Here is a 27,952-nt window from a genome sequence, read left to right on the forward strand (position 1 = left end):
ACCCATCAAAAAATAGCATTCTAATTGCAGATCCAAATAAATCATAAACCAAGCAAGAATTAAGTATGCCCACTAAATTGTCAAATTTTTTAAAAAAGGATTACAATTTGAATTGTCCTTTCAAGATATACTATAGAGGCAAGTAGTTAAAGAATGCTATAATCTTCCAGAATGATTGAAGTAGGACTTAAGACTACTAATAGCTATCATTTTCCTGTAAGTGCTGCAATTTCTCCAAAATGAAATTAATGATAAGTAATGAGTGATATCGTTTCAAAGATGAAATTAAATCCATGACCTTAGAAATAATGACTACAGCTCCAGCCTAAGATTCAAGACCAGGACCTAAGTTAATGCTATCATTAAATTTATAGCCTATGGCAAACTAGGTTATAATTTCCCAGATTTAAAGAGGTCTATCACTTCACTAAGATTCAAATTAATGAGGTGTATGATTTCCCCATAAGATTCAAGTCTATGACCTAAGTTCGAGTTAATGAGATCTATAATTTCACATGATTTAAACCCATGACCTAAGCCCGAGTTAATGAGATCCAAAATATCACTGGATTCAAGCCCATGACCTAAGCCAGAGTTAATGATATCTATAATTTCCCAAATTCAAGCCCATGACCTAAGCCCAAGTTAATGACATCTACAATTTCACAAAAGATTAAATCTATGACCTAAGATGAGTTAATGAGGTCTATAATTTCACAATAAGAGTAAAGCCCACTAGGTAAGCTTGAATTAGTGAGGTCTATAATTTCACATTAAGACTGTGACCTATATTGTGACCTAGGCCTGAGTTAATGAGATCTATAATTTCATAAGATTCAAGCCCATGAATTAATCCTGAGTTAATGAGGTCCATAATTTCACAAAATAAGATTAATTCTATGACCTAGGCTGAGTTATTGAGGTTTATAATTTCACAAAGAGTAAAGCTCACTAGTTAAACTCGAGTTAATCGGGTCTATAATTTCAGGTCTATAATATAGGCTTGAGTTAAAGAGGTAAAATTTCACAGAAGAATAAATCTATGGTCTAAGCCTGAATTATTGAGGCCTATAATTTCACAAACAGTAAAGTCTACTGCCTAGGACTGAATTAATGTCTAATATGTACCAAAGCCTAATTTTGATTTTAATCATTATTCTAACACTATATGTTCCCTTGACATCCTTTAGATTTCTTCCATTGGGATGTATAATGATTTTCCTCTTCAAAAAATTAATTTTAGAGTAGAGAATGATTATGAGAATCAAAGCAAACCATCAACACTGGAAATTCATAACAGTAGTCTTACTTCTAAATTTCCAAGCATAACAAGATTATTTTGCATATAAACCATTTAAGTTATGAAATTAGTTTGTATATTTCCTAGCTATAAATACATGAATTTGTATCTCTCCTGGCTATAAAAACATCGAGTCTTCCTTTAATAGTACAATTTCAGCAGGCTGAAACAGGCGAAAAGTTTAACAAGGTGGTCGTAGCTGATTGCAGGTAGAATGTAAGCTCCGCCCTCCTGGCATTCAGTAAAGCTCCCACTCTTGACAAACCTAGGACTTAAGGTAGACGTTAGAATTTAGCACGGGTAGGAAAATTACAAAAATAAAAATCCTTAAAAAATTTGACATTTGTTATTACATGAATACAAACCATTATCCTTTAATAGGAAACTTGGCCTTAGGAAGGAGAAAGTTCCTAACACCAAAAATTGGCCAGTTCACTTACCAAGGCTTGTCAATGCAATCACTCCCATAAAGGAGTCAAATTACCGACTTAACCTTCTAATGTCATGGGTATAAAGCGAATGCAGGTGCTAAGCTAGGACCCTTCCTACCCGGTAGACTATTGGAACAAATGTGTCAGTGCACCTTCAAGTTTGACATCCTTGGCATCTTCAGTAATGCCATGCCATTTAACTAGCCAAGCTACAACCCTAGTTGGAAAGGCAGGATGTTATAAGCCCAAGGGCTCCAATACCTTGAAAACACCACATTGAAGATAGGAAATAAACTACAAGTAATGAACAATTAGAATAACTGTTAAAGAACAGTAACAACATTAAAATAGATCTTTCATAATCAAAATATGAAAACTTATGTCAGCCTTTTTAACATAAAAACATTTGCTGCGTGTTTTAACTTTGAAGTTCCACTGATTCAACTACCTGATTAGGAAGATCATTCTACAAGGTGGTCATAACTTCTAGAATACTGTGTAGTATTGAGCCTTATGATGGGGAAGGCAAGAATATTAGAATTAACTACATACCTAGTATTACAAGCAGGATGGCACTGTCTGGGAAGATCTGAATGTAAAAAATGGTCAGATATGAAAGATCTTATGCAACATGTATAAAGAACTAATTGAACGACAATGCCAGAGATGTATATCTGGATCAGGAATAAAAATTTAATAGACAGCAAAATCTTGTTCAACAAATTAAGATGAGATCCAGCAGCTGACCACCCGACAGGTGAACAATGCTCGAAAGGAGGCAGAATGAAAGAAAAAAAGTAAAAATGATATTTTAATTATGAAATAAATTTTTGAATATACTTACCCGGTGAATATATAGCTGCAACTCTGTTGCTCGACAGACAAACTGTACAGAAAAAACTCGCCAGCGATCGCTATACAGGTTGCGGGTGTGCCCAACAGCGCCATCTGTCGGCCAGATACCAAGCTCTATGTAAACAAAGACTCAATTTCCTCCTCGTCCCACTGCGTCTCTATTGGGGAGGAAGGGAGGGTCATTTAATTTATATATTCACCGGGTAAGTATATTCAAAAATTTATTTTATAATTAAAATATCATTTTTAAATATTTAACTTAGCCGGTGAATATATAGCTGATTCACACCCAGGATGGTGGGTAGAGACCAGTAATATCTGTTTACATTTTATGAGCTAAGAGTTTTTATTTCATTTTAGAAGTTATCAAAATAACAAAAACAAAATAAATAGGTACCTGGTAAGGAAGTCGACTTGAACGATTACTCTGCCTTATAAGTACGTCTTCCTTACGGAGCCTCGCGATCCTCTTAGGATGCTGATCGACCCCTAGGAGCTGAAGTCTCAAGGGTTGCAACCCATACAACAGGACCTCATCAAACCCCTAATCTAGGCGCTCTCAAGAAATGACTTTGACCACCCGCCAAATCAACCGGACAACCCATAAAAACAACATTAAAAAACATTTCAAGAGAAAGATTAAAAGGATATGGAATTAGGGAATTGTAGTGGTTGAGCCCTCACCCACTACTGCACTCGCTGCTACGAATGGTCCCAGTGTGTAGCAGTCCTCGTAAAGAGACTGGACATCCTTTAGATAAAAAGACGCGAACACTGACTTGCTTCTCCAATAGGTTGCGTCCATTATACTTCGCAGAGATCTATTTTGCTTAAAGGCCACGGAAGTTGCAACAGCTCTAACTTCGTGCGTCTTCACCTTAAGCAAAGCTCGGTCTTCCTCACTCAGATGTGAATGAGCTTCTCGTATTAACAGTCTGATAAAGTATGATAAAGCATTCTTTGACATAGGCAAAGATGGTTTCTTAACTGAACACCATAAAGCTTCAGATTGGCCTCGTAAAGGTTTGGTACGCTTTAAATAGAACTTAAGAGCTCTCACAGGGCATAAGACTCTTTCTAATTCATTGCCTACAATCTCCGATAAGCTGGGAATATCGAAAGATTTAGGCCAAGGCCGAGAAGGCAGCACATTTTTGGCTAGAAAACCAAGTTGTAGCGAACAGGTGGCTTTTTCTGACGAAAATCCGATGTTCTTGCTGAAGGCATGAATCTCACTGACTCTTTTAGCTGAGGCTATGCATACCAGGAAAAGAGTCTTTAGAGTGAGATCTTTCAGGGAGGCTGATTGTAGCGGCTCAAACCTGTCTGACATGAGGAATCTTAGTACCACGTCTAAATTCCAACCAGGGGTAGCCAAACGACGCTTCTTGGTGGTCTCAAAAGACTTAAGGAGGTCTTGAAGATCTTTATTGTTGGAAAGATCTAAGCCTCTATGCCGGAAGACCGATGCCAACATGCTTCTGTAACCCTTGATAGTGGGAGCTGAAAGGGATCGTCCTTTTCTCAGGTATAAGAGAAAATCAGCTATTTGAGCTACAGAGGTACTGGTCGAGGATACAGAAACTGATTTGCACCAGTCTCGGAAGACTTCCCACTTCGATTGGTAGACTCTAATGGTGGATGCTCTCCTTGCTCTAGCAATCGCACTGGCTGCCTCCTTCGAAAAGCCTCTAGCTCTCGAGAGTCTTTCGATAGTCTGAAGGCAGTCAGACGAAGAGCGAGGAGGCTTTGGTGTACCTTCTTTACGTGAGGCTGACGTAGAAGGTCCACCCTTAGAGGAAGACTTCTGGGAACGTCTACTAGCCATCGAAGTACCTCGGTGAACCATTCTCTCGCGGGCCAGAGGGGAGCAACTAACGTCAACCTTGTCCCTTCGTGAGAGGCGAACTTCTGCAGTACCTTGTTGACAATCTTGAACGGTGGGAATGCGTAGAGATCCAGATGTGACCAATCTAGGAGGAAGGCATCTATATGTATTGCTGCTGGGTCCGGGACTGGGGAGCAATAGATTGGAAGCCTCTTGGTCAGCGAGGTTGCAAAGAGATCTATGGTTGGTTGGCCCCAAGTGGCCCAAAGTCTCTTGCACACATCCTTGTGGAGGGTCCATTCTGTTGGAATTACTTGCCCTTTCCGACTGAGACAATCTGCTATGACATTCAAGTTGCCTAGGATGAACCTCGTTACTAGGGAGATGTCTTGACCTTTTGACCAGATGAGCAGGTCCCTTGCGATCTCGTACAACGTCAGTGAGTGGGTACCTCCTTGTTTGGAGATGTACGCCAAGGCCGTGGTGTTGTCTGAGTTTACTTCCACCACTTTGCCTCGAAGGAGAGACTTGAAGCTTTTCAAAGCCAGATGTACTGCCAACAGCTCCTTGCAGTTGATATGCATGCTCCTCTGACTCGAGTTCCACAGTCCTGAGCATTCCCGACCGTCTAGTGTCGCGCCCCAGCCCACGTCCGATGCGTCCGAGAAGAGAACGTGGTTGGGAGTCTGAACAGCCAGGGGAAGACCCTCTCTTAGGTTGATATTGTCCTTCCACCAAGTCAGACAAGACTTTATCTTTTCGGAAATCGGGATCGAGACCGCTTCTAGCGTCTTGTCCTTTTTCCAGTGAAAAGCTAGATGGTATTGAAGAGGACGGAGGTGTAGTCTTCCTAGTGACACAAATTGTTCCACGGATGACAGCGTCCCTACCAGACTCATCCACAGCCTGACTGAGCAGCGTTCCTTCTTCAGCATCTTCTGGATGGATAGCAGGGCTTGATCTATTCTGGGGGCTGATCGTCTTGTTGTTCAGCAACGTCCTCATCAGATAGTTCCTCATCCGAAAACTGATGAGGAAACGGCAACGGAGTGGGCAACGTCTGGCTCGCTGAGTCCGGTCGCACTGGTGCATGCGTGACGGAGCCGGACGCAACATCATGGAACTGATGCACAGTCTGTGAACTGTCAACAACCATGGGTGCGCGAGGAAGCACAGCGTCCACCCGAGACTGTCTAGACCGTCTGGGTTGTGCAGTCAACACCATACCGGGTTGCTGAGGTTGACGCACTGCGTCAAAACAAGTCACCTCTGCTGGTTGTTGAACGTCCTGAACGTCAACAACCACCTCCGAGCGTCGCTTAACGTCAACGTGCGGCTGGCAACCCACACTAGGTCGCATCGGTGGAGGAACCACCTCAACTGGCAGACGCGAGAAGGTTACCTCAGCGTCAACAGGACGCACAACCGACCGGTTGGAAGGTTGTTGGCCAGAAGGTTCGGCAGCAACCTTCTCCGCATTAAAGTCCTCTATCAAGGACGCAAGCTTGGACTGCATGTCTTGCAGCAAAGCCCATTTAGGGTCTACGGGAGCAGGTGCGGCAACAGACGGGGTTAGCGACTGAGGCGGTACCGCTTTCCATCCCTGAAAGCCTTGTTTATGCATGACATAATTGTACAGCAAAACTTCAAAGGCTCGAAAACAGCTGTGAAGTTGACCTGTAAAAAACTTGGAGCGTCTCCTGGCCAGGCGCCAGGGAGAGTCTACGAGATATGAGAAGTCTACGAGATATGAGAAGTCTATCTGGGCAGAGGCATGAACTCCCAAGCCGAGAACTTCTCTCGTGTCATATCAGACTCTCGCTCTATAAGCCAGTTTAAAAGAAGGGAAAGCAAAGGCTGTATCCCCCAAACTCCTCCTGGTGATAAACCAGTCGCCTAGCAAACGTAAAGCTCTCTAGGAGAGCAAGAGAGCACTAGCTTATAAACAACGGCTTCGAAGTAGCTAGGCCTAGTGTAAGCTCTGACGTTTAGGCGAACGAGGAGCAGCAGTTACAAAAAGATCCGGACAAAGATCCTTAAAAAAATCATCATGATTTAATTAAAGTCCATAGAGGGCTAAGCAGCTTTAGGCTCCTCTCCATCTGACAGAGTCCTCAAGGGAATATCAGTAGGAGGGGGAACAGCAACTTCCTCATCTACAGGAACCTTGTCCGATAAAAGCTGAGTCTCAAGCAAGGGAGAGACCTACCGTGGTGGCAATGCTTTACAAGCAGAGTCCACACTCACTGGTGCATTAGTAGCGGACCAGGACGTAACGTCATGTAACTGCTTGACAGTCTGTGAACTGTCAACAACTGAACTGTCAACCACAACAGGTGCGTGAGGACGCACAGCGTCCACTCGAGACTGCTTTGACTGCCTAGACTGAGCAGTCAAAACAACTCTAGAATGCGGAGGTTGACGCACAGCGTCAAAACAAGTCAACTCCGATTGTTAGCGAACGTCTTGAACGTCAACAGGAGCATCAGTAAGTGGCCTAACGTCCAAATGCGGCTGAAAATCCACACGAGACCGCATCGAGTGTGGTTCTAAACAACCTGACTGACGTGACTTAGCTACGCCAACGTCAACAGGAAGCACAAAGGAACGTTAGGTTGGCTGAAAGCCAGGATATCGATGAGATAAACGGCTAGACTCAACGGACTAATCGGCAGAATAGTCTTCCATAAGGGAGGCAAGCATATTCTGCATGTCTTGCCGTACAACAAATTAAGGATCAACGGAAATGGTTGTGGTAAGAGACGAGGGTAACGTCTGTGACCGCAACACTTTGCCAACAAAAAAGACTCTCGGAGTCTGTGTTACGCTTTTGTTAGGCGGCGAGCAGTTATCCGATGACTGCATAGGGTCAGAGCTGTCCTAATGGCTGTAACCAGGACGCTGGACCCGTCCTGAAAGGACTGACTTTCGCTTAAGGGCTTCGAAACCTTGTGACAGGTTTCTTATGCGAAAAGCCTTCGGATGACGAGGAGAAAAAACGTCTCTCTCGTCTTATGGTAGGGGAGATCTTGGTAAGATACACCCGATACCATAGAGGGAAACGTCTGTTCGTTGATCAAGGCCTCTCGAACCCATAAGTCGTTCGACATTACTTCTCCCCTGTTTGGGAGCTTGCAAGAGGTCCCGGACTAGGTGAACGACAGGCACGAACAGACGAACCCTCGGACGCAACACTGTAACACTTTGCGCAATATCACTTTATCACTTCGATTTTCTGTTTTGCACTTATTTCACTGAAATCGAAACTTTTACTGATTTCTACCTGAAGCACGCAATACTACCCTTCATCAAAAGGTAGTAATTGCGAAATCAGTCGTATAATGCAAGCTCATTAATACCAGCAAAAAACAGAAAACATATTTTAAGATAAAAAATTCAGTGGCTGGGGAAGAGACTAAACACTAGTTCATATAAACTAAGTTTTCAATCTCTCACCGCACATAGCCTGGGGACGAGAATAAAAAAAAAAAAAAAAAACTAAAAACGTTTTATCCTTTCTCCCCGTACAGAGACTAGGGATGAGAGTAACTCGAGAACAACGTTACCCGCTTGAACGGAACGTTTTCTCTCCTCTCTCTCCCTCCGTCTCTATCTCTCTCTCTCTTACTCTCTTGATTTCGCACCTAAGAGAAGAGCCCAATTACATTTCGTCAAAAAAACATGTTATTTGACCAAAGGAAAAAAAAAACTGAAAGGTTTTTCAATTAAAAAGTTCCTTTAAAAAAGAATTTAAAACATTTAAGCTTTGAAAGAATAATGAACAAAACGTCAGAATCGATTTACTCTTTCTGCAAAGTGAAACCGTGATACTCTCTCTCTCTATCGTAACGATAGAGCGCAAACTGCGTAGTATAAATAAACTAAACGTTAGTTCATCTTTGAAAACAGTACGAAGACTATTCAAAGAAATTCTTTCATAAAATATTTATTAAAAATATTCATTTAAAAGGTTTTAAATCATTAGCTATTTAAAAGCTATTTACAATTGCAAAGGGCTCAACGTTGTTTAACTTCGGTTTCCAAGTTAGGACCGCCTACTCTCAGGAAAGGTCGCATATAAACAAAACATTAAAATTTATTTTTATATGTTTATAATAAATGGAAAGTTAATCGAAGAGGCCTAATAAAGGCGGAGAGATATAAAATATATAGAGGAAAATCTATAATTAATTTATAACGTGATAAGATAATTACTAAAAGCCTAAACACACTTCCGTCTAAGGGAAGGGTCGGCCATTTAAAAGTGAAAGAAAGTCCATACTCTCTTTGTCACCATAATTAAATCTATCCAAAATGAGTTCAAGATTTAAGATGAAGATAAAACACCTGCACTGCGAAAGCTCAAACCAGAATATAGTACTTCACCAAAGATGATGGGAAAAACTCCAGGTTTCAACAGCGAGTAAAGTACGTCTTGTCGACACGTCGACAGAGAGAAAATTGAGTCTTTGTTTACATAGAGCTTGGTATCTGGCCGACAGATGGCGCTGTTGGGCACACCCGCAACCTGTATAGCGATCGCTGGCGAGTTTTTTCTGTACAGTTTGTCTGTTGAGCAACAGAGTTGCAGCTATATATTCACTGGCTAAGTTAAATATTTAAAAACACCACTTTAAAATAAGATTGATCATAAAAAATCTTAAGCCTTTCACAACATCCCAATATTTTGTGCAATTGAAGAAGATATCAAAAGTGCTTCTCAAAAGGAAATTTGCTATAAAATATCATCTAAAATTTCAAGTCATACAGTTAAAGAGACCTTATCAATACAGACGTGTAGATGTTGAGGAGCCACTGCCCTTAACCTACTTACAATCATACTTTGAGTTTTGTTAGAGCTCAACTTCATGCCCCAACAAGTCCTGAAAGAACCTTTTCTTGCTACCTTGCAGATAGTAATATAACTTAGAAGGTAAGATATCTGCGTCTTTATAAAAATAAATACAAAAGAAAAGTACCATTTTGGTCTACACTTTCATAATGCATCAAGGTCCATCAAGAGAGCTTTAATTTCACCAGATTGAAAAGCTAAACTAGTTAATTTAGCCTCGGGAAAACAGGAATGAGGAAGATCAAGTTTCTCATAACTGTTTATTGTTAAACATCAGCCAAATTGGTTGCGTTTTCCTTTGGACAGTGACAGAACCATCTGGTTTAAGTAAAGGAACTGTTACATCTACACCAGAGTGCAGATTTAAGGGTAGCCCACTACTTATGTTCCTGGATTGTATCAGAAAGGGTTTCTTTTATGGTTAAATTGTATACCTTTTCAGTTGAAGCCTAAAATGAGTAAAAGCTCTTAGCCGAGTATATATTACTCCAAATCAAATCTGATCTATTGCTCTTCCAAAGAAGATAGGCCTCCTGTTTCTCAAAATACTGTAAGCACATCTACAATCATCATTGAACCAGGGTTTGTCTTTCCCTTGGTACTTAGCACACGAGAAGGGATACCCCTATCAATTATGGCGACTTGATTTTCCTTCAAAACAACAAGACTCAACACTTCCTAGAATTTCATTCAAAACAACAACAGACTTACATTATCAAACAATTGTGACCAATTCTAGTTGAAAAAATTACTTAAAATGAAATTCAGGGAGAGGCTTTCCTGTCTTCACTACTAATGAAATTAGGGCACAATTAGATGTCCAAATTGGAGAACCAACCTTACTTGTTATAATGCCTGGGGAGTCAATATATACTAGGTCTAAGCAGGTACCAGACCTGTGAGTAGCTTTACATATGATTTGCTCACAGCCTGATTTAGAGGTAAAATTCAATAAGCCATGGCAATCAGTAGATGAAACAGCATTTAACCACTCATAGAAAGCATTGAAATCATCAACAAAACTAAATGAGGCCTTTCTATCATCACCTTGTATCTTAGCCATAATGGCAAGAAGACAATTGAAGATAGAATAATCCATGTCTGAATTCCGGTAGCTAAAAAAATAGAAGACAGACTTTTATTACCCGAATCTCATGACATTCACATTTAGAGCAGGATTTATGAGAAGCAGAGTACTCAGTCCTGATATACACAGCCATTTCCCTTGGTCTAGGAATGGCAGCATCCAGTTTCAAAATTACTGCTTTCTTAAACCTGTATTGAGTAGCTCAGACGAGTGCCTCATTTGAGAAACCAAAGTTCCTGAGCTTAAAAGAATATACTGTACTGTCTGGATGCAACTTGAATATTTGCATGCAGTCCACGAAGACTGCAATACAGTAGACAAAATGGCGAAAGTATAGGACATACTGGCCTTGGATTTTGCTTAATGTCATCTGACAGGATGAGAATTAAAAAGCAATAAAACAAAATTCTTCATACTAAACAATTAGTTAAACAATACTGATACAAAACAAGTACAAAATATATAAAAAGTGATTGATACAACCCATAGACTAGATTTTTAAAAAATTATGAAATTTATCAACATGCAGAGCCGACACCATGCAAGGCTAAGTACCCTTCAAAAATAGCCACTTCAACTGAAGGGAGGACAGTAAGGATGGCTTTGAAAATTACTACCTGTGAGGAAGATAAAGAAATCAATAAGGAAAACACAACCTCTTGATAAACCACTAAGCATCCATGGCCCTTCTATCAAGACTGCTCAACACATTTAAAAAAGGAGGAAGAAAAATAAAAGAATAGTGGCCTAGTGTACCCTCAAGCAAAGGAACTCTACCCAAAGACATTGCAAGACCATGGTACAGGGGCTTGGTACTGCACAATATTAGAGAACAATGATTTGATTTTGGAGTGTCCACCTAGAAGAGCTACTTACCATAGCTCAAGTGTCTCTTCTCCCTTTACCAAGAAGAAAGTAGCCACCAAACAATTATAGTGAAGTAGTTAAATAATAGAGTGAAATATTGCTTAGTAACCTCTGGAACAAATTACATGTTAAAAAGAATTGATTTTGTAAATTATCCAAAAATTTTAACTTAAAAGGGACCTCTATATAAAATTTGATGAGTTGGGCCAAAAAATAAAGACATTAATGAAGATATAAAAAACATGAAAGTTACTACTCAAAATTAGATGCTGTTAAAACCAAATAAATGGGGACCACCTAATCAACAGAAATACTTAATTAACATGAAGATGATATTTACGTCATTCTGCACACATGGCTTTATTATAAAAAGGATTGCTATCTTACACTCAAATAAGTTCATTAAATGTTTACAAAACAAAACACCATGCTACAATTTTCTATTTACCTTTACAGTTATGAAGGGATGCTATATTAACTTTTAACCAGTTCTCAATCATATGGACTCTAACCAAACAGCTTAGAAAAAAAACTTGATGAAACAAGTTTAACCCTGGATAGGTACGCTCCTCGGACACCCCTTTAAGGGTATACTCGGACGCGCGCGACCCCGACGCCAAAAAAAATTCTTGGAAAATCAGTTTTTGCAGTAACCTCCTTTTTTCTTTTGCCAAAAAAACTTCAATGAATGCTTAAAACAACTGTAAAGAGAAATACTACTCATCTGCAGAAAAATGTTATTTTCATTAGTAAAATAAATTTTTGAATATACTTACCCGATGATCATGTAGCTGTCAACTCCGTTGCCCGACAGAAATCTACGGTCGGGATACGCCAGCGATCGCTATCCAGGTGGGGGTGTACACAACAGCACCATCTGTGAGCAGGTACTCAAGTACTTCTTGTCAACAAGAACTCAATTTTCTCCTCGGTCCACTGGTTCTCTATGGGGAGGAAGGGCGGGTTCTTTAATTCATGATCATCGGGTAAGTATATTCAAAAATTTATTTTACTAATGAAAATAACATTTTTCAATATTAATCTTACCCGATGATCATGTAGCTGATTCACACCCAGGGTGGTGGGTGGAGACCAGCATACATGTTAACAAAGAAGCTAAGTATCCCGTATTTCATTTTATCAGTTATTCAAAATAACAAACATAAAATAAATAAGTACCTGGTAAGGAAGTCGACTTGAACTATTACTCTGCCTTTTTTAAGTACGTCTTCCTTACTGAGCCTAGCGGTCCTCTTAGGATGCTGAACGACTCCTAGGTGCTGAAGTATAAAGGGCTGCAACCCATACTAAAGGACCTCATCACAACCTCTAACCTAGGCGCTTCTCAAGAAAGAATTTGACCACCCGCCAAATCAACCAGGATGCGGAAGGCTTCTTAGCCGACCGTACAACCAAAAGAACAACAATAAAAAGTATTCAAGAGAAAGGTTAAAAAGGTTATGGGATTATGGGAATGTAGTGGCAGAGCCCTCACCTACTACTGCACTCGCTGCTACGAATGGTCCCAGGGTGTAGCAGTTCTCGTAAAGAGACTGGACATCTTTGAGATAGAATGATGCGAACACTGACTTGCTTCTCCAATAGGTTGCATCCATAACACTCTGCAGAGAACGGTTCTGTTTGAAGGCCACTGAAGTAGCAACAGCTCTCACTTCATGTGTCCTTACCTTCAGCAAAGCAAGGTCTTCTTCCTTCAGATGAGAATGTGCTTCTCTAATCAGAAGCCTGATGTAGTAAGAAACTGCGTTCTTAGACATCGGTAGAGAAGGCTTCTTGATAGCACACCATAAAGCTTCTGATTGTCCTCGTAATGGCTTTGACCTTCTTAAATAGTACCTAAGAGCTCTAACTGGGCAAAGTACTCTCTCTAGTTCGTTCCCCACCAAGTTGGACAGGCTTGGGATCTCGAACGACTTAGGCCAAGGACGGGAAGGAAGCTCGTTTTTAGCCAAAAAACCGAGCTGCAAGGAACATGTAGCCGTTTCAGATGTGAAACCTATGTTCCTGCTGAAGGCGTGGATCTCACTTACTCTTTTAGCAGTTGCTAAGCACACGAGGAAAAGAGTTTTTAATGTGAGGTCCTTAAAAGAGGCTGATTGGAGCGGTTCAAATCTTGATGACGTTAGGAACCTTAAAACCACGTCTAGATTCCAGCCTGGAGTGGACAACCGACGTTCCTTTGAGGTCTCAAAAGACCTAAGGAGGTCCTGTAGATCTTTGTTGGTGGAAAGATCCAAGCCTCTGTGGCGGAATACCGCTGCCAACATACTTCTGTAACCCTTGATCGTAGGAGCTGATAGGGATCTTACGTTCCTTAGATGTAACAGGAAGTCAGCAATCTGGGTTACAGTGGTACTGGTTGAGGAAACTGCATTGGCCTTGCACCAGCTTCTGAAGACTTCCCATTTAGACTGATAGACTCTGAGAGTGGATGTCCTCCTTGCTCTGGCAATTGCTCTGGCTGCCTCCTTCGAAAAGCCTCTAGCTCTTGAGAGTCTTTCGATAGTCTGAAGGCAGTCAGACGAAGAGCGTGGAGGTTTGGGTGTACCTTCTTTACGTGAGGTTGACGCAGAAGGTCCACTCTTAGAGGAAGAGTCCTGGGAACGTCGACTAGCCATTGCAGTACCTCGGTGAACCATTCTCTCGCGGGCCAGAGGGGAGCAACCAACGTCAGCCGTGTCCCTTTGTGAGAGGCGAACTTCTGAAGTACCCTGTTGACAATCTTGAACGGCGGGAACGCATACAGGTCGAGATGGGACCAATCCAGCAGAAAGGCATCCACGTGAACTGCTGCTGGGTCTGGAATCGGAGAACAATACATCGGGAGCCTCTTGGTCATCGAGGTAGCGAATAGATCTATGGTTGGCTGACCCCACAGGGCCCATAGTCTGCTGCAAACATTCTTGTGAAGGGTCCACTCTGTGGGGATGACCTGACCCTTCCGGCTGAGGCGATCTGCCATGACATTCATATCGCCCTGAATGAACCTCGTTACCAGCGTAAGCTTTCGATCTTTTGACCAAATGAGGAGGTCCCTTGCGATCTCGAACAACTTCCTCGAATGAGTCCCTCCCTGCTTGGAGATGTAAGCCAAGGCTGTGGTGTTGTCGCAGTTCACCTCCACCACCTTGTTTAGCTGGAGGGACTTGAAGTTTATCAAGGCCAGATGAACCGCCAACAACTCCTTGCAATTGATGTGAAGTGTCCTTTGCTCCTGATTCCATGTGCCCGAGCATTCCTGTCCGTCCAGTGTCGCACCCCAGCCCGTGTCCGATGCGTCCGAGAAGAGACGGTGGTCGGGGGTCTGAACAGCCAATGGTAGACCTTCCTTGAGAAGAATGCTGTTCTTCCACCACGTTAGAGTAGACCTCATCTCTTCGGAAACAGGAACTGAGACCGTCTCTAGCGTCATGTCCTTTTTCCAGTGAGCAGCTAGATGATACTGAAGGGGGCGGAGGTGGAGTCTCCCTAACTCGATGAACAGGGCCAGCGATGAAAGTGTCCCTGTTAGACTTATCCACTGCCTGACTGAGCATCGGTTCCTTCTCAGCATGCTCTGGATGCATTCTAGGGCTTGAATGATCCTTGGGGCCGACGGAAAAGCCCGAAAAGCTCGACTCTGAATCTCCATACCCAGGTAGACAATGGTCTGGGATGGGACGAGCTGGGACTTCTCTATATTGACCAGGAGGCCCAGTTCCTTGGTCAGATCCATAGTCCATCTGAGATTCTCCAGACAGCGACGACTTGTTGGAGCTCTTAAAAGCCAGTCGTCTAAATAGAGGGAGGCTCTGATGTCTGCCAAGTGAAGGAATTTCGCAATATTCCTCATCAGTCTGGTAAACACAAGAGGTGCCGTGCTTAGGCCAAAGCACAGGGCTTGGAACTGGTACACAACCTTTCCAAAGACGAACCTTAGGAAAGGTTGGGAGTCTGGATGGATGGGGACGTGAAAGTACGCGTCTTTCAGGTCTAACGAGACCATCCAGTCCTCCTGCCTGACCGCTGCTAGGACCGACTTCGTCGTCTCCATCGTGAACGTCTGCTTGGTGACAAAAGCATTGAGAGCACTGACGTCCAGCACCGGTCTCCAACCTCCTGTCTTCTTGGCTACCAGGAAGAGACGGTTGTAAAAGCCCGGGGATTGATGATCCCGGACTATGACCACCGCTTCCTTTTGTAGCAAGAGCGACACCTCTTGTTGCAACGCTAGCCTCTTGTCCTTCTCCTTGTAGTTGGGAGAGAGGTTGATGGGAGACGTAGCTAGAGGGGGACTGCGGCAGAACGGAATTCTGTATCCCTCCCTTAGCCACTTCACAGACTGAGCGTCTGCACCTCTGCTCTCCCAAGCTTGCCAGAAGGTCTTGAGTCTGGCTCCTACTGCTGTCTGGAGAGGAAGGCAGTCAGAACTTGCCTTTTGCGGACTTGGAACCCTTCTTAGACTTGCCACGGTGACTGTCTGCACGGGTACCTCCTCTGCTGGAGGCTCTGCCACGAAAGGGCGGGATGAACCTAGATGCAGGTGTGTCAACTGCTGCAGGGCGGAAGGGTCTAGGCACGGAAGGTAAGGTTTTAGCCTTACGTGCAGAAGGTGCCATAAGATCATGAGTATCCTTCTGGATAAGCGAGGCAGCCATCCCCTTAATCAGCTCCTCCGGAAACAGACACTTGGAGAGAGGAGCAAACAACAACTCTGACTTCTGGCAAGGAGTGATACCAGCCGATAAGAAGGAGCAAAGATGTTCTCTCTTCTTAAGGACTCCTGACACATACGAAGCCGCAAGTTCACCAGACCCATCCCGAATTGCTTTGTCCATGCTAGACATGATCAGCATGGCCGAGTCCTTATCTGAAGGGGAAGTCTTCCTGCTTAAGGCTCCCAAACACCAATCGAGGAAGTTGAATATCTCGAAGGCACGAAAGACTCCCTTCAACAGATGATCTAAATCGGAAAAGGACCAGCAGATCTTCGAACGTCTCATAGCCAACCTGCGGGGAGAGTCAACCAGACTTGAGAAGTCGCCCTGGGCAGAGGCAGGAACTCCCAAGCCGGGTTCCTCTCCCGTGGCATACCAGACGCTCGACTTAGAAGCAAGCTTGGTAGGCGGAAAGACGAAAGAAGTCTTTCCCAGTTGCTTCTTGGAATGCAACCACTCTCCCATAACCCTCAAAGCTCTCTTAGATGATCTGGCGAGAACAAGCTTGGTGAAGGCAGGCGCAGCAGACTGCATGCCCAGAGCAAACTCGGAGGGAGGAGAACGAGGGGTTGCAGACACAAACTGCTCAGGATACAAGTCCCTGAACAAGGCAAGGACTTTACGAAAGTCTAAGGAGGGAGGCGTAGACTTGGGCCCTTCAAAATCAGAGTGAGGTTCATCCAGATGAGCAGCTTCGTCATCCGATACACCATCATCCGAAAGCTGAGTTGTAAGAGGCAAAGGTAGAGCAGAAAGCTGAACGGCTGAATCCGGCAGTACGGGTGCATGCGTACCTGCGGATCCAACATCATGCCGCTGCTGGTCGGTCTGCGAGCTGGCAACAACAAAAGCAGAGGGCTGGTGTGTGGGAGGGGCTGCGGTGGGTTGAGGAGCATGCGGTATGGTATGCAGAGCATGCTGTAAGGTATGCGGCTCATGCTGCATGGTATGCGGAGCATGCTGTAAGGTATGCAGAGCATGCTGCATGGGCTGAGGAGAATGCCGCATAGTGCTGGAACCCGGCAACTCCTGATGCGGTAGCTCACGCATGTTAGCAGATGGTGCAGCAAGAACATGCGTCTGGCAGGGAGGACTGCGCATCGGTGGTGGAGCTCTCACAGGTGGAGTGTGGGAGCAGGCAGCCGCAGTATCTGCTGAGCGCACAACCTCGGCGGGTTGTAGGTTAACAGGAGCAGTGTTAACCTTTTCAGCATGATACTCCTGCATGAATGCCGCAAGCTGAGACTGCATAGTCTGCAGCATGGACCACTTAGGGTCTACTGTGGTTGGAGCAACAACAGACGGAGCAGTAGCCTGTTGAGGGACCACTCTACCTCTCTTGGGAGGTGTGCAGTCATCAGATGACTGCGGCGAGTCCGAACTGACCCAGTGGCTACACCTGGGCCGTTGGACTCGCTCGGAAGGGACCTTACGTTTGAGCGGTCGTGAGACCTTGGTCCACCGTTTCCTCCTGGAAACTTCTTCCACAGACGAGGAATGTAAGGGCTCATTCGTCTGTATGTGGATGGAACGATCCTTAACAGATACGTCCGCAACCACTGAGGATACATCCGTGCGCCGATCAAGGCCTGCCGAACCCTTTGGTCCTTCGACATTGCTTCTCCCCTGGGCTTGGGAGCTTGCAAGAGGTCCCGGACTGGGAGGACGACTGGCACGCACAGATGTACCCTCATGCGCAACACTGACACTGACACTTTGCACATCACTAGCACTAACACTTCCCACTGCACTCTTCGCTTTCAGCTCTCTGACATCTGCCAAGAGCTGATTACGGTCATTAGCCAATGACTCCACTTTGTCACCGAGAGCCTGAATGGCACGCAACATATCCGCCATTGCAGGCTGAGCACTCGTAGCAGGTTCGGGAGTCACCACCACAGGGGAAGGAAAAGGTTGAGGGGCATGGGGAGAGGAAAAATCCACAGAGCGAGAAGAACTCCTCCTATTTCTCTCCTTCTCTAACCTACGTGCATATCTAAGGAATTCGTTAAAATCGAATTCCGAAAGCCCAGCACATTCCCCACATCGATCTTCCAATTGACAGGATTTACCCCTACAATTGGAACATACGGTGTGAGGATCTATAGAGGCCTTCGGAAGACGCCTAGCACAAGTCCTAACGCTACACTGCCTGTACTTAGGTACTTGAGACTGGTCAGACATCTTGAATTTAGAAGTAGTCAAGGGGGGATTCCAAAATCTAGCAAAGTTCGTTAACAATTAATCCAAATTAATTCCAAAAGCTTGCTAAGCTAATGATAAAGCTTCCTGAATAGCGAAGGCTAAACTCTAGAGCAAATACATCACCAAATCGTGAACAATAACTCCAGAATCAACAGCGTATCCAAGTAGGTCTTGCCGGCGGCACGACAGAGGAAAAATTGAGTTCTTGTTGACAAGAAGTACTTGAGTACCTGCTCACAGATGGCGCTGTTGTGTACACCCCCACCTGGATAGCGATCGCTGGCGTATCCCGACCGTAGATTTCTGTCGGGCAACGGAGTTGACAGCTACATGATCATCGGGTAAGATTAATATTGAAAAACTATTTATTATAAATATTTTAAAAAATTAAGTAGAAAAAAAAAGACCTTACATAAAAATTCATAAAAAAAATGTTTATACATATATACACAAATCCTTTTAGGAATTGATTCTTGAATGTTTAGGACACATCTTGATGTATTTTGGATGAAGTCAGACCCATGGAGGTGAAGATCTGAAATGAGAAAAAAAGGGTAACTTTTTTTGGCCAAAAAAATTTGTCCAAATTTCATGAATTTTTTTGGGTACCCAAATGAAATAGGAAGTGGCTAATTTTTTTAGGGAATAAACATATGTTATCCTAGAATAGAAATATGTAAAAAAATCTTCATTATTTTGTAAATTACATTTATATCAGGGGCCATATCTAAAGGTAATTTTTTGAGTACTTAGAAATTTCGTAAAAAAATACATATATTTAATATATAATATGATATTTATGCAGGTAAAAATATACCAAAATATCACAAATTCTATAGGGAACAAGAATATATATAGATAGGGCAACTTACGCTTCGGATATGTCCACAAAATGGCCGCCAACCACACTGACTCAGACTCCCTAATCTGCCACTTGAAATGTAGGAAGGGTATGTCAATTTCAAGGTGTTATTTACTAATCTAATTATTCTTGGATATGCATAAAAATTGTATGGTGGGTTGCTGGATAATTGTCGATTATTTTACGACTATAAAATTAAAATTCTGACCCAAAAAAATTTTTTTGAAGGGAAATAAAATCGAAAAAAAAAAATGTAAAACAATATATTTTAGCTAAAAAAATTTGATGATATTCAATCAAAAAAGAAGTAAACAAAATTTTCCGACAAATAAACATCTAGAGGAATCATTACTCTGTTATAGTTCCTTACTACGTACAGTAGTAATTTTGAAAGAAATGGGAAAAAACGAAAAAGTGGCAATCGCAGGAAAATCGAACACATACCTATATATACGCCATATCTGGCTAAAAATAAAGATAGGCATGGGTAGCCAGATCATCTAGAAACACTTTCCAACACTATAAAAATACAAGTTTTGCGACACTACTTGCCAATTCCTTACAGTAACATGACTAAGCAAAAGAATGCAAAACAAATAAAAAGGGGCACTCGCGGAAAAATGGCCAACATTCTAATATACGGCATTTCAGAAAAAAAAAATTTCAGCCACGTACTAGGCAAACCATCAAGGCACATTTTCCGACAAATAGACATCTAAATGAATCATTACTCTGTGATAGTTCCTTAGTACGTAGTAATTTTGAAAGAAATGGGAAAAAACGAAAAAATGGCAATCACAGGAAAATCGAACACATACCTATATATACGCCATATCTGGCTAAAAAAAAGATAGGCATGGGTAGCCAGATCATCTAGAAACACTTTCCAACACTATAAAAATATAAGTTTTGCGACACTACTTGCCAATTCCTTACGGTAACATGACTAAGCAAAAAAATGCAAAACAAATAAAAAGGGGCACTCGCGGAAAAATGCCCAACATTCTAATATACGGCATCTCAGATAAAAAAAAAAGACATGCACGTGTTAGCCCAACCATCAAGGCACACTTTCTAACACAAACATGAAAAAAAAATCAATAATATACGGCAATTCCTTACTACGTAGTAAATTTTTACAAATATTGAAAAAAAAAACAGAAATTGGCAACCGCAGTTAAATACCCAATATACCAATAACTACGTCGTATCTGACAAAAACAAAGTCACGCATGGGTAGCCAGATCATCTAGACATACTTTCCAACACTAAAAAAGCAAAAGTTTTACGACACTATTTGGCAATATCTTACGGAAAAATGACTTGGCAAAAAAATGAAAAAAAATGAAAAAGGGGCACTCGCGGTAAAATGCCCAACATTCTAATATACGGCATCTCAGATAAAAAAAAAAGACATGCACGTGTTAGCCCAACCATCAAGGCACACTTTCTAACACATAAACATGAAAAAAAATCAATAATATACGGCAATTCCTTACTACGTAGTAAATTTTTACAAATATTGGAAAAAAACAGAAATTGGCAACCGCAGTTAAATACACAATATACCAATAACTACGTCGTATCTAACAAAAACAAAGTCACGTATGGGTAGCCAGATCATCTAGACACACTTTCCAACACTAAAAAAGCAAAAGTTTTACGACACTATTCGGCAATATCTTACGGAAAAATGACTTGGCAAAAAAATGATAAAAAATGAAAAAGGGGCACTCGCGGTAAAATGGTCCTAGTGGTGATGAACGACATTTTAACTAAAAAAAAAATCATGCACATGGTAGCCAAACAATCCACCAAGACTTTCCACAACTGATAACCTATACAAGTTGCACCATTCTACGACAATTTCATAATACGTAATAACTTTGATAATTATGCAAATTACCTTAGAAGGGTAAACTCGGTCGCGCTCGACCCGACACGTCTCAGAAATCGGGGAAGGAGTACAGCTACAGCAATGCACATCTGGACACTACTAGAGCGTGTAGGCGAGACACCTACTGCAGGTCGATCACCCACAAATTCAGTCACGGGGGTCAGTCACGTGAGAAAAACCTGTTTTTTTTTTGACGCTCGGGGTCGCGGACGACCCACCGTACCTATCCAGGGTTAATATCAATCTATCATTGTGTATGAGGACTGTGTACATGTGAGCAGTCAAAACCACACCTTTACTATCGGTTACCCAAAAACAGTACATTTACAGTACTTTTAATCCCATTTGTAAACTAGTAGTATAAATATTTCAGCAGAACTTACCGCAACTTTTTGAGTCTGAGGTACTGATTGTCACAATTTCTTTTGATCTATCGAGATGATAATTAAGACTCCAATTACACAATACTTGGGCTGTATCAAAATGAACAATTTAAATGCCGAAGCCCCGAGACCAAAGCCTTGTCTGAAATAAAAAAATCTGTATTAATTACATAAGGAAAAATCTATACAGTACAGTTCAACTATTCAGAGATTATTAAAGTCTTCTATTACATAAAACTTCCATGATAAGATTTCAAAGGTTTCAGTACAAAGTATGTCGAGAGGACAATGAAAATAATTAACAATATACAGTACTGTTTCTAATTAATCAGTTGTGTAATAAGCTGTTACCCAGCTCCTATTTCATTTCCAAAAGCCAAACTACTCTCACTACCATTCACTCACCAGTGCATGATGCTAGTCCACTGTAAGAAAAAATCCTCCTTCCACTTGTGTCTGTTTCTGGTCTTTCTATGCCAGTCGATACTTGCAAGTTTTCTAGTTCATCAATCCATCACTTTCTCTTCCTTCACCTGCTTTGACTGTCTCTAGGGACCCATTCTGTTGTTCTTATCCATCTAAAATCTGTCTTTAAATTATTATATCATTAATGTCTCACACTCAGAAAATTTCAAAAATTCTGGTCATTATTTAGTCAACAAAAATTTTATAAAATTCAAAACTAATGTGCATCAAAAAGTTCACAATTAACATATGAATTAAACATTCAAATGAAATGGGAGACAAAGGGAATCACTTTTAGCATGAAATACTGCAATACTGTGCAAAATTTCACATCCTCATAATATACTTCCATTATCAGTCATTCACTCAAGTTATCAATGACATTCTATGAATTATTCCTGTCAGTAATAAGTACAGCAATGTCCTCGCATTTCAGTTAGGGAGGCCAGTTATTGCAGTTGCAATAGTGAGAAAACCTACAGTTGTACAGGTACTATGAAATAAATTTTAAAGAGTTGGACAGTGAGAAAAGACAGGAAACCGATATAATTTAAAAGCCTAAAATGTGGGTTCAGCTGTGGCCTGAAAGAAACCAATGACTAGTGTACCCCATAAGGTGCACTTACTAAATGGAGTTAAAATAACTAATTTTTTAAATTTGTATTCTTCCTAACTGTACAAACAGTGTTCTTTTAATGAGTATAATTCCAGCATTGATGGAAACACTCTCTGTAAAATCTATAACGAAATGTCAGTAGTTAGTGGCAGGTGGCAAAGTTTAACTTTAAGATTCAAGTTTGTATAGTTAGGAAAACCCAAGTTTTCTAAAAAGAAAATTTATTTTTTCCTACACAAGTATAAACCTTTGTCCATTAATAGTAGACTTACCCTTGGAAGGGAAGAAGTTCCTATGACCAAACTAGCTAGTATAAAATCCCAGGATGCCTGGCCACTTAAGACATGAGGTGCAGGAATGCGCACTTCAATTGACCACCTATTGACCTTAATGTTTCAGGTGATAGGCTTGGTTTCTGTTGGTAGACAGACTGTCACGGAAGAACCTACTGTATATCACCGATGGGATATGATATCTAAGATGAAATGTTAATTTAAAGTGATGCATTTAGTGTATGTCCATCTTTACCTTCAACAGGTGAATGTGGGAATCACTTCCATTTTTAAACACAATAGAATAGTTCTCGATATGATAACTTACCTGCCTCAAAGTCCGATACAGTAGCGTAACAGTTTGACCGATGCACCCAAGGAAGGGGGGGGTTGGGAGCAGCCCAGATATTATTACTCTTGTCCTTGGACAAGGTGCTTCTTGCCCTGTTGACAAACTTGCAAGGGAACGATCACCACAAACTAGGTTCCCGTCTAGATAAGATTTATTCTAGTGACTAGAGGAAAAGCTCAATCAGGAGTACACTCACTCACGAACAGGATAAGTGAACGCTAACAGAAGAGTATGCGTATATAAGAGAGCATCCATGAACACAAGTGTAATAGATGAATATGCAAATAGGTGTGTGGACAAGCATATAATCCTGTCCAAATAATTGTACACTAGTTGGACCACACATGTGGGCACATTACATTCCAATATCAAACAAGCGAGTGCTTGTTGAAGTACATGCGATAAAACAAGCTCAATTTCAGATGAATATACACTCACTAGAGATTGAGAGCCAACGGGGAACATGTGCACGAGGAGTGTGTTCAGGATCAGATGAGTGCGCACGCCAGCCAGAGAATGCCCACGCAATGTCTCGTAAATATCAGATCTTTCTCGTCCTCTGCAATGTGTAGTTTTCAAAGATTTGACTTTAAAGGTGGCGAGCATATGTTTTCCTTGATGGAGAGGCTGATCCCCTGGGAGAACTCTAATTAAGCTCTCTTCTCTTCACCTTATGAATAAGTGAACTGTACCCAAAAACTATAGAAGACTAGGTCAAAGAAATCATGTTGGGTGGAGAGGAAGGCCATAAACACTTCCTTCCTTTACTAGAAGACAACGGCGCAGTGAAATCAGAAGACTGACACTCAAATGCAAGTTCGAGTCTTCACCCTTTTTAGTCATCCCACCCCAGGGGAGATGGAGGTTCGGTAGTCAAAATAACAAAATACCAGAGGGAAAAAAAGTCCAGCAGATTTTTTTGACTGAGGAAGACTCCAAAGAAAATAATCCTGCTTATAGTCTTCCTTCCTCCTCCATCCACTTCAAGTACAGCTATTCTTTGCATTCCTCACAGGGTTATGACTGCGCACATTATCATCATCATTTTCACTAGCTAAGCTACAACACTAGTTGGAAAAGCAAGATGCTATAAGCCCCTGGGCCCCAAAAAGGAAAAATAGCCCAGTGAGAAGAGGAAATAAGGAAATACAGTATACTATATGAGAAGTAATGAATAATTAAAATTAAATACTTTAAGAACAATAACATGATCTTTCATGTACAAACTATAAAAAGACTTTTGAACTTTTGAAGTTCAATCGATTCAACTACCCGATTAGGACGATCATTCCACAACTTGGTTACAGCTGGAATAAAACTTCCAGAATACTGAGTAGTATTGATCATCATGATGGAGAAAGCAGGAAAATTAGAATTAACTGCATTCATAGCATTATGAACAAGATGGAAGATCTGTAAAGGATAGTTCGAATTATGAAACATCTTATGCAACACGCATAAATAATTGATCAACAGTGACAGAGATTAATACCTAGATCATGAATAAGTAATTTAATAGACCGTAAGTTCCTGTCCAACAAATTAAAAAGAGAATCAGTAGCTGAAGTCCAGACAGGAGAACAATTATCAAAAGAAGGTAGAATGAAATAATTAAAACACTTCTTCAGAATAGATTGATCACCAAAATTCTTAGACTTTCTCAATAAGTCAATTTCTTGTGAAATTGAAAGAGAGACACCTAATGTGTTTCTCAAAAGTAAATTTGATGTCTAGAATAACACTTAACATTTCAAGAGTCGTATTGATGTCTAGAATAACACTTAACATTTCAAGAGTCGTAGAGTTAAAAAAAACATTATCAATGCAGAGATCCGGATGAGGAGGAGCCACTATTCTTGACCTACTTACAGTCATACTTGGATTGTTCTTGCATCTGCAAGGAGGGGGTAAAAATGGCTATCCATTGAGTTCCTGTTAATGAAAGTATTGCATTTATGACCTGATGCGCCTGGCCAGGCCTGCATGACCACCAAACTGGATGCTTCTTTTCTTCCCTGGATATAATCCTGTTCGGGAGCAAGGGAGACAACCCCAACAACCTCCTAACAGATAATCGTTAGTGTGTAGAAGCTGTTAGGACTTTGGCCAGTACAGGTTTAAAAGGATGCTAACACAAAATACCTGGGAAACAACTCTCCTTAGGGAGATGGTGTTGGCAGTAACAAACCAGGCACATCAAGAAAAATGTTCAAGCCACCAAACCATTCTCGCCCTGCGCAGAAATTAACTTCTTGGCACAAACAATCTGCAAGGTGCTCCGTCATATAACTGGCCAACATTAATCATCCAGCCAGTGAATAAAGGTTCCTCAAGAGAGGAACAAAGACCCAAATTGAATCAGTCAGCACGTGAGCTCTGTTAATCTCTCTTGATGGAGGGGGTAGTAGGTTAGCCAGGGCAACAGCCACCCATTGAAATACTACCGCTAGTGTTATGGGTCCTTTGACTGGCCAGACAGCACTGTACATTGGATCATTCTCTCTGGTTAAGTTTCATTTTCCTTTTGCCTACACATACACAGAATAGTCTAGCCTATTCTTTACATATTCTCCTTTGTCATACACCTGACAACACAAAGATCTCCAAACAATTATTTTTCCATCAAGGGGTTACCTACTGCACTGTAATCGTTCAGTGGCCACTTTACTTTTGGTAAGGGTAGAAGAGATTCTTTAGCTATGGTAAGCAGCTCTTCTAGGAGAAGGACACTCGAAAATCAAACGATTGTTCTCTAGTCTTGGGTAGAGCCATTGCCTCTGTACCATGGTCTTCCACTGTCTTGGGTTAGAGTTCTCTTGCTTGAGGGTACACTCGGGCACACTGTTCCTTACGACCTCTCTTCCTCTTGATTTGTTAAAGTTTTTTATGGTTTATATAGGAAATATTTATCTTAATGTTGTTACTGTTCTTAAAATAATTTATTTTTCTTTTCCTTTCCTCACTGGGCTATTTTCCCTGTTGGAGCCCCTGGGCTTAAAGCATCCGGCTTTTCAAACTAGGGTTGTTGCCTATAATATTAATATTAAAATGGGACAACAATGTTTCTATTTATGGCAGGAACATAGGTTTGTAAAACATATCACCTTTGCCTGGACTATAAAATTAAGTTTGAGCCATCAGCCTCACCGTGACTTAGGAGGAACACCCTGGCCCTTAAAAAGCTACTTTCAGTCTTATGGAACGATGACCAAGCATAAACACTAGGGTGGACGTGTGTAAGAACACCAGAGAAACAAGGAGGGGATTTCAGAATGACTAAAAGGCCAGTAACAACATTAAAATAGATCTTTCATAATCAAAATATAAAAACTTATGTCAGCCTTTTTAACATAAAAACATTTGCTGCGTGTTTTAACTTTGAAGTTCCACTGATTCAACTACCTGATTAGGAAGATCATTCTACAATGTGGTCATAACATCTAGAATACTGTGTAGTATTGGAGCCTTATGATGGGGAAGGCAAGAATATTAGAGTTAACTGCATACCTAGTATTACAAGCAGGATGGGACTGTCTGGGAATATCTGAATGTAAAGAATGGTCTGATATGAAAGATCTTATGCAACATGTATAAAGAACTAATTGAATGACAATGCCAGAGATGTATATCTGGATCAGGAATAAAAATTTAATAGACAGCAAAATCTTGTTCAACATATTAAGATGAGATCCAGCAGCTGACCACCCGACATGTGAACAATGCTCAAAAGAAGGCAGAATGAACGAAAAAAAGTAAAAACAAGTCTTTAAAATAAGACTGATCATGAAAAATCTTAAGCCTTTCACATCCAAATATTTTGTGCAATTGAAGAAGAGATCAAAAGTGCTTCTCAAAAGGAAATTTGCTATAAAAAATCATCTAAAATTTCAAGTCATACAGTTAAAGAGACCTTATCAATACTGACATGTAGATGTTGAGGAGCCACTGCCCTTAACCTACTTACAATCATACTTTGAGTTTTGTTAGAGTTCAACTTCAAGCCCCATCAAGTGCTAAAAGAACATTTTCTTGCTAACTTGCAGATAGTAATATAACTTAGAAACTAAGAAATCTGCAGTCTTTATACTAAATACAAAGGAAAAGTACCACTTGGGTCTACACTTCCATAATGCATCAAGGTCCATCAAGAGAGCTTTAATTTCACTAGATTGAAAAGCTAAACTAGTTAGTTTAGCCTAAGGAAAACAGGAATGAGGAAGATCAAGTTACTCATAACTGTTTATTGTTAAACATCAGCCAAAATGGTTGCATTTTCCTTTGACCAGTGAGTGACAGAACCATCTGGTTTAAGTAAAGGAACTGTTACATCTACACCAGAGTGCAGATTTAAGGGTAGCCCACTGCTCTATGTTCCCGGATTGTATCAGAAAGGGTTTCTTTTATGGTTAAATTGTATACCTTTTCAGTTGAAGCCTAAAATGAGTAAAAGCTATTGGCCGAGTATAATTACTCCAAGTCAAATCTGATCTATTACTCTTCCAAAGAAGATAGGCCTCCTGCTTCTCGAAATACTGTAAGCACATCTACAATCATCATTGAACCAGGGTTTGTCTTTCACTTGGTACTTAGCACACAAGAAGGGTTACCCCTATCAATTATGGAGACTTGATTTTCCTTCAAAACAACAAGACTCAACACTTCCTAGATTTTCATTCAAAACAACAACAACAGACTTACATTATCAAACAATTGTGACCAATTCTAGTTGAAAAAATTACACAAAATAAAATTCAGGGACAGGCTTTCCTGTCTTCACTACTAATGAAATTAGGGCACAATTAGATGTCCAAATTGGAGAACCAACCTTACTTGTTATAATGCCTGGGGAGTCAATGTATACTAGGTCTAAGCAGGTACCAGACCTGTGAGTAGCTTTACATATGATTTGCTCACAGCCTGATTTAGAGGTAAAATTCAATAAGACACGGAAATCAGTAGATG

The 27,952-nt window shown here is 41.2% G+C and overlaps 1 long non-coding RNA gene across 1 annotated transcript; it reads right to left on the reverse strand.

Moving 5' to 3' along the window:
- Nucleotides 1-553: 553 nt before the first annotated feature.
- Nucleotides 554-21,868, reverse strand: LOC137642274 (uncharacterized). The gene is made up of 3 exons (XR_011044724.1): nucleotides 21,691-21,868; nucleotides 21,286-21,427; nucleotides 554-1,571 (listed from the first exon to the last, which is right to left on the reverse strand). It is a non-coding gene; the product is annotated as an uncharacterized lncRNA (long non-coding RNA).
- Nucleotides 21,869-27,952: the final 6,084 nt, after the last annotated feature.

The sequence above is a fragment of the Palaemon carinicauda genome, chromosome 6, assembly GCF_036898095.1.
Source record: "Palaemon carinicauda isolate YSFRI2023 chromosome 6, ASM3689809v2, whole genome shotgun sequence".
Taxonomy (NCBI): Eukaryota; Metazoa; Arthropoda; class Malacostraca; order Decapoda; family Palaemonidae; genus Palaemon; species Palaemon carinicauda.